Source organism: Pseudophryne corroboree, chromosome 6, assembly GCF_028390025.1.
Source record: "Pseudophryne corroboree isolate aPseCor3 chromosome 6, aPseCor3.hap2, whole genome shotgun sequence".
NCBI lineage: Eukaryota > Metazoa > Chordata > Amphibia > Anura > Myobatrachidae > Pseudophryne > Pseudophryne corroboree.
Window position 1 is genome coordinate 701306076 of NC_086449.1, and position 14346 is coordinate 701320421.

The 14346-nt window shown below is 42.8% G+C and overlaps 1 long non-coding RNA gene across 1 annotated transcript in view; it reads right to left on the reverse strand.

The window, feature by feature from the left end:
* The window catches only part of LOC134935588 (uncharacterized), a 100318-nt gene that overhangs the window by 64657 nt on the left and 21315 nt on the right, over positions 1 to 14346 (reverse strand). Inside the window, exon 2 of the long non-coding RNA XR_010180271.1 lies at positions 13538 to 13654. This is a non-coding gene — a long non-coding RNA (uncharacterized LOC134935588). The remainder of the gene's footprint in view (positions 1 to 13537; positions 13655 to 14346) is intronic.

A 14346-nucleotide genomic window follows, 5' to 3' on the forward strand; every position in this document is an offset into this window, starting at 1 on the left:
TCGTTCTAATCAATGGTATTATTGGTCCAAATCACTGGAAGAAAATGACAAAATCACCTGAATTATTCATTCTAGTCAATGGTATTATTGATCCAAATCACTGGAAGAAAATGACAAAATCACTGGAATCATTTGGCAAGATCACTGTAATTAATAATTAATTATAAATCACTGATATTAATTGGTAAAATCTCACTATCGCCTGCCTAGTGAAGTGGAATCTAGATGGGATTTTGTACCGGGGACACAATAACTTCATCAATTGTCTAAATCCCAATGCAGTAATGGCGGAAAACGGGCGCACGTCTAACAGCGCACTGATTATACTGAGAACTGATTATACTGATCAATCACTGATTATACTGAGCACTGATTTACTGAGCACTGATGATACTACGGAGAACTGACACTGAGCAGCGAGAACAGCACTGGACTATTGTACTGTAGTATACTGGTCACCACAATGCTGCACTGTACTACTATATACTGCTCACAACAATGCAGCACAGATATGGATACTTGAAGTGACACCGCAGAGCTGCAAGATACAGCAATGGCCTACTGTACTGTACAACTATATACTGGTGGTCACCAAAATGCTGCACTGTACTACTATATATATATACTGCTCACAACAATGCAGCACAGATATGGATACTTGAAGTGACACGGAGCTGCAAGATACAGCAATGGCCTACTATACTGTACAATAATATACTAATGGTGACCAAAATGCTGCACAGTACTACTATATATATATATATATACATACCAAAGAACCTGGCACTCACTGTGGGGAATTCCAGTTAAGGGCTGCGGTGCCTTCCATAAGTCCTCAATGGACCCAAATACAAGCAGCGGTAATGGCGGCACTCCACAGACTTCGAATAAGTTTAAAACAGCTTATACTTTATTGCGACGCAATAAAGTATAAGCTGTTTTAAACTTATTTGAAGTCTGTGGAGTGCCGCCATTACCGCTGCTTTTATATATATATATATATATATATATATATATATATATATATAATATACTGGTCACACAACAATGCAGCAGATATTGAGCACTGATCAGGATACAGTCTAGAACTGAGTCTGACATGGAGCTGCAAGATACAGCAATGGCCTACTGTACTGTACTAATATAATATACTGGTGGTCCCCACAATGCAGCACACTGAGCACAGATATTTGCAGCACACTGAGCACAGATATGGAGCTTTTCAGGCAGAGAAAGTAGCCACGTCCTCTCCGTTCAATCTCCAATGCACGAGTGAAAATGGCGGCGACACGCGGCTCTTCATATGGAAAACGAATCTCGCGAGAATCCGACAGCGGGATGATGACGTTCGGCCTCGTTCGGATTAACCGAGCAAGGCGGGAAGATCCGAGGCTGCCTCCGACCCATGTAAAATACGTGAAGTTCGGGGGGGTTCGGATCTCGACGAACCGAACCCGCTCATCTCTAATACATACATACATACAGCACGTAAGTATTCTATTGTGCAAAACTGGATCAGGCTGTGTAGTGCATGGCTTTATAACTGCAAATAGGTATCACAAAACAAAGCCTTCCTTTATGTTTAAACAGGAGTCTGTCTCAAATGAAGCACTGCCTCTTAGCTCCTATTCTTGAGGCAGGACCATGAACAGATTGTGAGCAATGAGTGCATAATGTACCTTAGCAAATGTCCACCTCCCCGTGCAGCTCCAGACTCGTCTGTCATCTTGGTGAGTCCCATGTGCTGATTTTGCTAGCCGCTGCTTCCTCTCGTCTTCTCCATCTTGCCGGGCGCCAGCTGCTTGGTGAGTCCAGCATGGGGATGTAGATGCAGCCACTACAGCTGGGATAAATGCTGCATTTTGCTTCTTCCTGTGTGGGCCAATCTTGGAGCCATGGAGACCGTGATAGCGCCGGCGGCTTTTCAAATGTGCCACCGCCATGAGCCAATCGAGGCTTGTCGCCCAGCAGCCAATCAGGAGCCACCGATACGGCCCTTCTGATTGGCTGCCAGTCCTCGAGTTCCGATTGGCTTGCTGGCGGCCAGCAATACACTTAAAATGGCACGGCGCTGTCACGGTCTCCATGGCTGCCCGCAGCTAACCACTGTATGCACCAACAGCTGGGAGGATGAAGAAAGCTGATTACAACTGCACAGTGCTATGGGGAAGGGGGGGGCGATTGCCACAATCGCCCCCCGCTGTATCCGCCAATGACTGCAGGGAGATGGAGAGGAGCTGCATGGCCGCCAAGCGTTAAAATAATTGTCGACGTTAATTAGTTAATGCGTTAACGCGATATTAACGCATTAACTTGCCCAGCCCTAATATATATATATATATATATATATATATATATATACATACACACACACATATATATATATATATATATATATATATATACTCACACATACACACGGAAACCCTGCTGACTAGATCCTGCGTTTGCACCTGAAGCTGGAGTGACTGCAACAAAGCTTAAAGAAAGAAGCATGAAACAGGATGGCAGAATCATCATGTGAGTATCAGTATGCCAGTTACTGTAACTTCAGATGCTAAATATTCATTGTTCAACATAATTAAGATCTGTAATAAAGCTACATTGCTGATTTCCTCAAACAGAGAGATTGTCTGGAAAACATTATTGTTTTCAACTTGTGTTTTTATATTCAGCTGTCCTTGCAATACTTACTACTGTTGAACTGTGTTATCATTATACTGGCATGTTGCCTAATCACCCAAAAGCAGGGTCGGACTGGCCCACAGGGGAACAGGGGAAACCACCGGTGGGCCCCACTGCCTGTGGGCCCACCTCCTCCTTTAGGGATTAGGTTCCAGGCTGTATCCTAGTGCACTTTAATTATACATTATACATATGGTATCTTATACTGCACATGGGCCCAGCCCATGCACTCTCTTACGGTTAGGTGGGCCTCTGTGGTGGTTGGCCACACCTCCACTATTGCCTGGCCACATCCTTAAGCATGGGCCCCTACTACTGTATTTCCCCGGTGGGCCCTTCTTGTCCCAGTCCGACACTGCCCAAAAGTACCTGAAAATAGAAGAGAAGTACCCGAAGATAGAAGAGACTGAGCTAGCACTGGGTAACATCCCCAGGGTTATACAGTATAAAGCTGGTTGCATGGCAGACATCTACTGTACCTTTTTCAACCACCAGGCAGCAGAGGGCTAAACCACGCTCTTAAATCCATAACCCTACATCTTTCCGGAGAAAAGTACCTGAACCAACTCCCAGAATCTGAAGGCACAGATTAAAGTTCCTGGGTTTACCTGGGCGGATATATTCTTATTAATATTCTATTAAATGATCTATAAAATAGTAATGAGCCTGATTATGTATTTTCATCTTGAGCACCGATTGCTTTTGCCCGTGAAAAGATTGACAGGTATTGATGTGTCCACACAGGAGCTGCTGTCCATTGGTTGAGGGCAGGAACACTTCCTATAATAGCAGATGGATCGCAGGGGATCAGGGAATCCTCAGAATGTTGGAGGAGCTCTTGGAATTTCACAGCTTCACCTACTCAGCAGGGCATAAAGTTTTCCAGCCAAAAATCTGCAGACCGAAGCTGGAAGTGACAGTGCCCAGATGGCACCTGAATTAGAAGCATGCAGAACTGCTAGACAAAGCAGAAAGCAGACACACAGAGAGAGAACAGGGTGCAGAATTCATTGTTTTTGCCCTAAGGGCACATCTTCTCTTTAACTCTTTCTTAACTAAAGTAACTGTAATAGATTAATACAATATTAAATATGCATATACAATACAATCATGTGACAGTTAAGAACTTAGAAGCATCCCAGATTCTACTGTTATCCTGTTTACATTCACGTTATACTACGTGCCATAAAGTCAATGCCTGATAGAATTCCAGTCATAGTAAGCAGTGCTTTTTAAAGCCGCCATGTCTTCACAGTTTTGGCTGCTGGGTTTTAAAGAGGAATAGACTTAAATGATCTCCGTAACATTAATGTTCCGCGTATTGGCCCTAATTAATGTTCCATGTATTGGCCCTAATGGTTATCCTGGACTGCAATTGTATCATAGTAGTGCTATCGCAAATGCAGGAAGGTGGTGGGATGCACCTCCTTCTGCATTTGCATTGACAAGGATCACTTATGCAAAGCTGCTGCGGGAAGTTTAGCATATACGATCCTTACTGGATGAGGGCCATAGTTTTTCTCTATTCTTAATAGTAATGTTGCGTCTAAGCTTTGTATCCTGGCAAAGAAGCCATTAAAACAAGACTTTTTGAGTAAACTGCAGGTGCTGTAGCATTTACGGGCAAAAACAGGCAACCAATCGTGACCACACCCGATCAGGAGCCATTGTTTGTCAGTTAGATTTGTGGCTAATTGCAGTCAGGCAATGACCACATCTTAAAGAGTTAGTGGTCATCATTCGGCTACAAGCATCTCATTGCACCCCACCACTCATTGCAAGCATAGTGGCATTTAGAAATGCTGTATGCTTGGAAAAAAAATCACAAAAGACAGCTCTACCTATAAGAGCTGTCCTTTACTATACAAGGACTTCCGGGTTTATGACCTGGGAGTCCATCTGTGCCTGTGTCTGATGACACGTGCTGCAGGGGACACTAGGAGGAATCGAATTGGATCCTTCTCAGTGCACATTGTCATTAAGGGTTACTGTGAAAGAATCATTAAAAATAGCTACTGTATCTGTGATTAACGTCAGTAGGATATATTACTATGTCACCCTCAGACTTTGTGTCATCAGTAAGGCTACTGTGAATCAATAATTTATAAGAAGAGCTACTGTGACTGTGAGTAAGGACAGTGGGATTTTACTGTGTCACCTCAGACTCAGTTACATCAGTGAAGGGCTGTTGGCTACAGAACTATGACTGTGTCAGTGTTAGGAAAATCAGTGTTATAACAAAAAGTGTGTGCTGTTCCAGCACTGTACTTAAAAAATAACATTCAGTTGGTGCCACCGTTACTTACTTATAGCGCTGTGAGTCAATATGGATTATTCAATAGAAGAGCAGGAGCAGCAACCCATTACTAGTGCTGTGGCTGCTGCTAGTCATGTTGATAGTACAGCTATGGGCAAAAGTTTTGAGAATTACAAAAATTCTAATTTTCACAAAGTCTGCTGCCTCAGTTTTTATAATGGCAAGTTGCATATACTCCAGAATGTCATGAAGAGTGATCAGATGAGTTGCAATTCATTTCAAAATCCCTATTTGCCATGACAATGAACTTAATCCCCAAAACAACATTTCCACTGCATTTCAGGCCTCCACAAAAGGACCAGCTGACATCATGTCAGTGATTATCTCATTAACACAGGTGAGAGCATCTCCTAAAGTTGATTCAGCTGCGGTAATGGGGCACCACCAGTGCAGAGCTTGCTCAGGATTGGCAGCAGACAGGTGTGAGTGCATCTGCATTCACAGTGAGGTGAAGACTTTTGGGGGATGGCCTGGTATCAAGGGCAGAAAAGAAGCCACTTCTCTCCAGGGAAAATGTCAGGGACAGACTGATATTCTGCAAAAGGTACAGGGATTGGACTGCTGGGGACTGTGGTAAAGTCCTTTTCTTTGATGAATCCCCATACAGATTGTTTGAGACAACTGTAAAAACGCCTGTCCGTAGAAGGAAAAGTGAGCGCTATCAACAGTTCTGTGTCATGCAAATATTAAAGCATCCAGGTCTAAAAACCCTGAAGTAGCAAACTTTGTGAAAACCAATACTTGTGTCATTCTCAAAACTTTTGGCCACGGCTGTACTTCAACATCTACTAAAGGTGGTCCAGGGGCCGAAAGTTTAAGAGAGTGCACCTGAAATCCGAACAGTATTTCACAATGTTAAAAACCCCATCATTTTTACAAAGAAAATTTACTGCCGAAAAGCGTAAAATTGCCAACATGCCATACACTCACATAGTGGCAAGGAATGGCTTAGGCCATGGCTTTTGTTTGCTAGTGGTGGTCCTGCTAGTGCTACTGCTGTTTCATGCTTTAGAATGCCTATTGCGAAAGCTGGGGCAAACACAGACATCTTCTGTAACCTCATATGATGATTATTTATTTATTTATTTATTACCAGTTTCTTATATAGCGCACCAAATTCCATTGCTCTTTACAATTGGACACAATGATACAACAAAACTGGGTAATAAACAAACAGTCAGAGGTAGGAAGGCCCTGCTCGCAAGCTTACAATCTAGGGAAATAGGCATTGATACACAAGGAAAGGCGCTATCTATTGCATATTTGTTCACCGAATTGCAAAGGTTCTAGGTGGGTTGCATGATATCACATCACAGCAATGATGAACCCTGGTCAGAAAGAAGGAAAAGTGAAGAGAGAGAAAATATGTGGAGGATATATGCGGACTGTACAGTGGGGATATAATCGGATAGGAAAGCTTATGAAGGTTGGCTGGTCTCTTCCAAGTGCTGCTGGGATTTCTAAGTGTGAGTTGGAAACAGCAAAAAGGTGAACTCTGATTAATCTCTGTCTATCCATATAGGAATAGCAATTTTGTGAAAGTAATCTGATTCTGATTGATTGTTTGTATCTATACTGTTTCTTTTTGTTTTAATATATCTGTACTGTTTTTTTTTTTTTTTTTTTCCTTTTGGAGGGAAAAAAAATAAAAAAACAAATAGTGTGAGGTGATAGCCAGAGGGGTTAACTCAGGTGTGAGTAATCAGGAGTAATCAGGAGGGTGAGGGGCTGATTGAAGCAGCTGGGTGAACCTATATAAGCAGTGACTAGACTCTTGGAGCCTGCTCTGTGTGGCTGGTCTCTTCCAAGTGCTGCTGGGATTTCTAAGTGTGAGTCGGAAACAGCAAAAAGGTGAGTTAGAATACAGAAGAAGGTGAGTTTTATAATACACAATCAGGAACACACATTTACAGTACCATTAAACTTCTGGTGAGGCTGCAAGGGGCTGACCTTGTGAGTGAGTGAGAGGGTCTCTTACTTGGAGTAGCAGAGGGGCTGTGATTTTGCGGGTGTGAGGGGCATTTTTTTTTTTTTTTTTTTTTTAGCAGGAGCTGGAAGCCGAGTGAAAAGGAGGAGCAGTGAGCTGGAACAACTGCAACTGCTAAGTGGAGTATAGGTGCCGCAGGAGAGAGTACTACGGCTGCATGAAAGTGAAGGACCAAGAACCGCACAAAGATAGATAAGTATAAGCCAGCTTAATTATTGTATAAGTGATATTGCTTGTCTTCTATTTTTTATTTTTTCTGCTTTTTCTTTGAGTGTAACAGGGAGTTTGACCTTGCAAACAATATGGGAGGGGCTGTGATTGAGGACCTCACTCAGTGCATGTCGTGCAAGATGTATGCACACCTGGAGCTACCGGCCCAGTGTGAATACATCTGCACGAGGTGTGTGCGAACGGTTGCCCTGGAAGCCCAGGTAACTGATCTAGAGCAAACCGTTACGCGACTGAGGGAGATTCACAATCTTGAGCGTAGTTTAGACAGAACGGTGGAGGAGTTGCGGGAGGGGTCACTGGTAGAAGAGGATGATGATCAGGTAGCCAGTTGGGTCACAGTTAGAAGGAAGAAAAAGAGGGGGAGGCACGACATCTCCGAACTATCAAACCCGAACAAATTTGCCCGATTGGACGAGGAATCGGAGGATGATAGTGAAGAAATGACGGTGCCGGAGGAGACTGCTCCCTCTAGCATCCAGAGGTGCGGTCCCTCTGGCGCGGTTGGGATAAAAGATAGAGAGGTACCTAGTCAAATGGTGGTGGTAGGGGATTCTATCATCAGGAAGGCAGATAGGGCAATCTGCTACCGGGACCGTGATCGCCGTACAGTCTGTTGTCTCCCGGGTGCTCGGGTACGGCACATCGCGGACCGGGTAGATAGATTGTTGGGAGGGGCTGGCAAAGACCCAGCGGTCTTGGTGCACGTTGGCACCAATGACAAAGTTAGCGGAAGGTGGGATGTCCTTAAGAAAGACTATAGGGACTTAGGAAAGAAACTGAAGGCAAGGACATCTAAGGTAATATTCTCAGAATTATTACCCGTGCCACGCGCTAGTCCAGGGAGGCAGAGGGAGATTAGGGAGGTAAATGTGTGGCTTAGGGATTGGTGCAGGAAAGAGGGGTTTGTGTTCCTGAAACACTGGGCGGACTTCTCAGTCAGGCGCCATCTCTTTTGTCGTGACGGATTGCACCTGACTGAGGAGGGGGCAGCGGTGCTGGGGGGAAGGATGGTTAGAAGGTTGGAGGAGATTTTAAACTAGGAGCCTGGGGGGAGGGTTTAGCTAGAAACTACGGGTCATGCAGTGAGAATAGTGGGGATGGCGGTAGTAAACGAAATGGGGGAGAAGTTGGGGGGAGGGTAAGAGCAGGCAGTAAGGTTACTAACATGGGTACTAAAAGGGATTTTACCAAAGCACTAACCAATGACGATTACAGGTCATCCTTGCCACATAAGGTGAAAGATGTCCCTAACGCAAGGGAAAATACTTATCTTAGTTGTATGTATGTAAACGCCAGAAGCATTACTGGTAAAAAGGGTGAACTAGAAATACTTGCAGCAAGCAAACAGTATGATATTATAGGCATTACTGAAACTTGGTGGGATGAATCTCATGATTGGACAGTCAATATAGAGGGCTATACACTGTTTAGGAGAGACAGACTAAATAAAAAGGGTGGAGGGGTGTGTCTGTACGTAAAGCCGTTTTTAAAACCTAATATATGGGAAGATATTCAGGAGGGGACTGTAGACACTGTTGAGACATTATGAGTAGAAATTGCATGCGGGGAAAAAGGAACAAAAAAGTTAGTATTGGGTGTATGCTATAGGCCGCCTGGTATCAACGCATCTGATGATGAATTGTTACTGAAGCAAATTGAAAAAGCAGCAGGAGTAGGAGACATAGTAGTGATGGGAGATTTTAACTATCCAGAGATAAACTGGAAAAACGATTCATGTGATACTGCTAGGGGCAGTATGTTTTTAAACACACTAAATGATAACTACCTAGTCCAACTAATTGAGGAATCAACTAGGTACAATGCAATCTTAGACCTGGTATTAACAAACAATCAGGATTTGGTATCGGGTATTATAGTAGGGGAACCAATAGGAAACAGCGACCACAATATGGTCACATTCAATATTAGTTTCTACAAACAGCCCTATACTGGCTCAACTAGGACTTTAAACTTTAGCAAAGCAAATTTTGAAAAGATGAGGGTATTTTTCAGGGATATTGAATGGGAAGGTTTGTTTTTAGGAAAAAATACTACGGAGAAATGGGAGGTACTAAAATTCCTGCTAGCTAAAAATACACTCAAATATATTCCTATGAGTAGCAAAAAAGGGAATAAAAATCATAAACCGATGTGGCTTAACAAAAAGATTAGGGAACTTATGGGCAAGAAAAGGCGAGCATTTAAAAAATATAAATCTGACGGGGAAGCAGAGTCATTTCAGCACTATAAGGAATGTAACAAAAATTGCAAAAAGGAAATAAGAGCGGCTAAAGTAGAAACTGAAAAACTAGTAGCAAAGGAAAGCAAAGCGAATCCCAAAAAATTCTTTAAATACATTAATAGCAAGAGATTAAAAAAGGAGAGTATAGGCCCTTTGAAAGACAAGTTGGGAGTCTTAAGCAAAAATGATAATGACATAGCGGACACACTAAATGAGTTTTTTTCAACAGTATTCACTAGAGAGGACCCAATTCAGGGACTTGCACACAATCTCAATAATGAGAATATTACACTGATAGGTACTTATTTAAGCAAGGAAGTAGTCTGTGACCGATTAAAACATTTAAAGATTAATAAATCACCAGGGCCCGATGGTATTCATCCAAGGGTTCTAATGGAGCTTCACTCTGAACTGGCAAAACCGCTATCTTTGATCTTTGAGGATTCAGTTATATCAGGTATGGTTCCCAAAGACTGGCGTATAGCGGAAGTAGTGCCAATATTCAAAAAGGGAAGTAAAGCTGAACCAGGTAATTATAGACCAGTTAGTCTTACATCTATAGTGGGGAAAGTATTGGAAGGTATTCTAAGAGATAGTATTCAGAAGTTCCTTGAAACCAATAAGGTCATTAAAAGGAATCAACATGGGTTTATGAAGGACAGATCCTGTCAAACCAACTTACTTGGCTTTTATGAAACAGTAAGCGCAAACCTAGATCAGGGTAAAGACGTGGATGTAATCTTTTTAGACTTTTCCAAAGCGTTCGATACTGTACCACACATGAGACTTATATACAAGCTACAAGAATCAGGGCTAGGAAGCACAATATGCACTTGGGTCAAAAACTGGTTAGATAATAGGAAGCAGCGCGTTGTGGTTAATGGATCTTTTTCAACTTGGACTGAAGTGCTAAGTGGTGTGCCGCAAGGCTCAGTATTAGGACCGCTATTGTTCAATATTTTCATTAATGACCTAACAGAAGGTCTAGAGAGCATGGTGTCAATTTTTGCAGATGATACCAAATTGTGTAAGGCTATAAATACAGAGGAGGATGCCGAGTCTCTTCAGAACGACTTAGTTAAATTAGAAGCATGGGCAGCCAAATGGAGAATGCGCTTCAACACAGACAAGTGTAAGGTAATGCACTGTGGTAACAAGAACAAAAATTACACCTACCTACTAAATGGGGTAAAATTAGGGGATTCTGTACTGGAAAAGAACTTAGGTGTCCTCATAGATAGCAAGCTAAGCAGTAGTACCCAAAGTAGGACTGCAGCAAAGAAGGCTAATAAGATATTAGCATGCATAAAACGGGGTATTGATGCTAGGGACGAGAGTATTATACTCCCGTTATATATAAATCACTAGTGAGGCCACACCTTGAATACTGTGTACAGTTCTGGGCACCGTACTACAAAAAGGATATCCTGGAGCTTGAAAAGGTACAGAGGAGGGCGACCAAACTAATTAAGGGCATGGAGACAATGGAATACAAGGAAAGGCTTGAAAGACTAGGCATGTTTACATTGGAAAAGCGGAGACTAAGAGGGGATATGATCAACATCTACAAATATATAAGGGGACAATACACAGAGCTTGCGCGGGACCTGTTTTTGGTTAGATCAACACAGAGGACTCGTGGACACTCGCTCAGGTTAGAGGAGAGGAGATTCCGCACAATACGGCGTAAAGGCTTTTTCATGGTAAGGACAATACGTGTTTGGAATTCCCTGCCCGAGGGAGTTGTAATGGCGGAATCTGTCAACACCTTTAAAAATGGGTTAGATAAATTCCTATTGGATAAGGATATCCAGGGGTATGGTGCATAGTCATGCATTATAGTTACTATAAATAGGGATAAAATGCAATGGCTGACAGCAGCATCAGTCAGAAATTTTAGTCAAATCATCTTGCATAGGACACCACAAATAGGTTTAACTCGATGGACAATTGTCTTTTTTCAACCTCAGATACTATGTTACTATGTTACTATGTAAGGTTGAGTGAGTGGTTCTGGAATGTGATAAGCTAGCCTGAAGAGGTGAGTTTTCAGGGAACGTTTGAAGGTTTGGAGACTAGGGGAGAGTTTTATTGTGTGTGGTAGGGCATTTCACAGAGTGGGTGCAGCCCGAAGGAAGTCCTGCAATCATGCATGGGAGTAAGTAATGAGTGCGGATGAGAGACGTAGATCTTGTGAAAATCGGAGAGGTCGGGTTGGGAGATATTTTGAGATGAGCGAAGAGATGTACATTGGTGTAGTATGGTTAATGACCTTATGTGTGAGTAAAAGTATTTTATATTGAATAAGGTAGAATACAGGTAACCAATGGAGGGTCTGACAGAGTGGATCTGCAGACGATGAACGTCTAGCAGAGAGATTAGCCTCGCAGCTGCAATATGATGATGCAGCACTTTTTCGCTGTGAGTCTAGTAGAGCTGTAACCTTTAAAACAGACAATTAAGTTCTCCAAAAAAGAAGTACATTAAGGCTGAAGAACAAACTGTGTGTTCACATATTCCTGAGGAAAGTTTAGGGGTGTCCACGTTAGATATGTGTGAGGCCGTCTGCTGGGAATATGTAGTGTATGCATTCCATGTGTGAGCTGACATTTCTGACACTGTACTCATAGAGAAGCCTCCTTAAGTCATTTCTGCACCCTCTGCAAATGTGGATTTGAGCGGTACAAGTAAAGATGGTGACATAATAGAAGCTGAGGATGCTACTGATGAAGTGCAACAGATTGAGGGGGATATTTGTGACCTATCTGACACTAATTAGCATGTTGATGATGAGGATGTTGTTTGTGTAAGTCAGCCACCAGTGGTAGCAGTTCTTGCTCGTGATAAAAAGACAGCCATTGTCATGCCTTGGCATAAGACCAAAAAAGACACATTTTGTGTGTGTGATTATTTTTACTGAAATCCTGACAATATTTGTGAAGGCATCTGTTGCTTTTGTGAGGCTAAAGTTAGTAGCGGTAGGAACATTAACCATCTAGGCACCTCCTCCCTATTACAACGTTTGCAGTGAGTTCATGAAATTAATTTTACTAAATTATAATCATTTGTAAAATAATAAGCAGTTCAGTTTCAACTACCAGCAGTTTGAACCATCATATGGAATCTCAACCACCAGCACCATCATCATCAACCTCCTCATTAATGATCGGGGTATTCCTTCCAAAAAATTGTTTTGTGGAGGCACAAACAAATCAAGCACTTAAGCCACAAAAGTGGCAGTCCCTGTAGCTGAAGAGCTTGGTTTGTTAATGTGTGCATGTCCTTTTTAATATCCAACCTAAGGGTGGGGGGTCAGGGCCCAAGGACAATTCCATCTTGCACCACCTTTCTTTTCATAGTGGGATGTAGTTTTGAAAAGCATTGTGAATTTTTTTTTTTTAATAAACAAACATCTTTATTGAATATTGATCTAATACATTACTAATTTGCAACACATTTTTGATCAGAATAGAATACATGCATGACGTCACACGCAGCCGCTCCGATGGAAAAATAGCAGAGAGCTGCCTGCCTTCGCAACCGAGCTGCGAAGGCAGAGGACATCCACAGTTGCTGCAATCGCAAGGTAATTGCGATGCAAACGCAATTACATTGTGGTCGCAACCACCGGGCGGCAGGTAGCATGCTGGGCAGCATTGCCCTGCGCTGGGCGGCCACCAGCATGCGATAGAAATGATTGCAGAATCTGCTTTTTTGCAGTATCTGCAGTCCAACCTGAATAGGGTCCATAATCCACCTCCAATTCCCTGTGGCCTCTTCTTTTGAAAACATTCATTCTATGGGGCTGTATAGTTTATTAAACTGTCATTCTGACTGCAACTAGGGTTGCCACCTTTGTTCTGGCAAAATACAGTACAAAGGCCTGGGGGCATGTTCAAATCTGGGAGGAGTTGCCATGTCTCCTAATAAAAATTATTAAAAATTCACTATTCACAGCGCCACAGAGCTGCAAAGGCTGATAGTAAATGACCAAGGCCCCTTCAAGAATCCCAGGCCCGAGTAAATACTGCTTTTGTGAGTGTACTAAATAAAAAATACACCTTACAGTACCTACAGTATATGGTGGTTTCTCTGCATCCGGGAACCTCTGAAGAAGTTGATCCTCCCTGGGCAGACTGTCTTCAGTTGGTATTCACTATTCATGTAGGAGATCACATGGTCCGGAATATGCCTGTTTATGTAGGAATATAACCAACATCATAATCACAAAGATTCAACCAGACTTGTGCACCCTCTAGCCTCTTTCTCCATCACTACAGCCTCTTGCCCCTCAGTCACTCCAGCTTCCTGCCCCATCACTCCAGCCTCCTGCCTCCATCACTTCAGACTATTGCCATCCCTGTCAATAGAGCCATGTCAATCCCACCTCCTGCTCCCTGTCACTCCAGCTTCCTGAACCATGCCACTCCAGTCTCCCCCTTTCACGCTAGCCTTCTTTCCTTCTCTCACTCCAGCCTCCATGGCCAGGAATTGGAAAGTAATGAATCATGCCAACTTACCAAGAAGGTGCTGTGCAGCAAGACTCAGGAGACCACATTCACTCTCGGCCTATCTTCTCTGCAGTCAGCAGCAGCCTCAGGCACATACTCAGGCTTAGAGCAGCTCAGCCAGGACGGGACAGTGTTAAATGCTGTGCAACCATCCATCCACAAGGCAGGCAGTGAGGCAGGATAAGAATATACAGCAACAAGATATTCAGCGCTAACAATGGTCATGGATGAGATGAGATGATCAGTGAAATACACATGATTTATTAAAATATTTAAAAAACAGGTTTAACACCTATATAAAATTACAGCTTAATGTAAAATAGCAAAAAGCTATGTACTATGCGCAAGCATCCTTGGCTTAAAATGTTGCTCC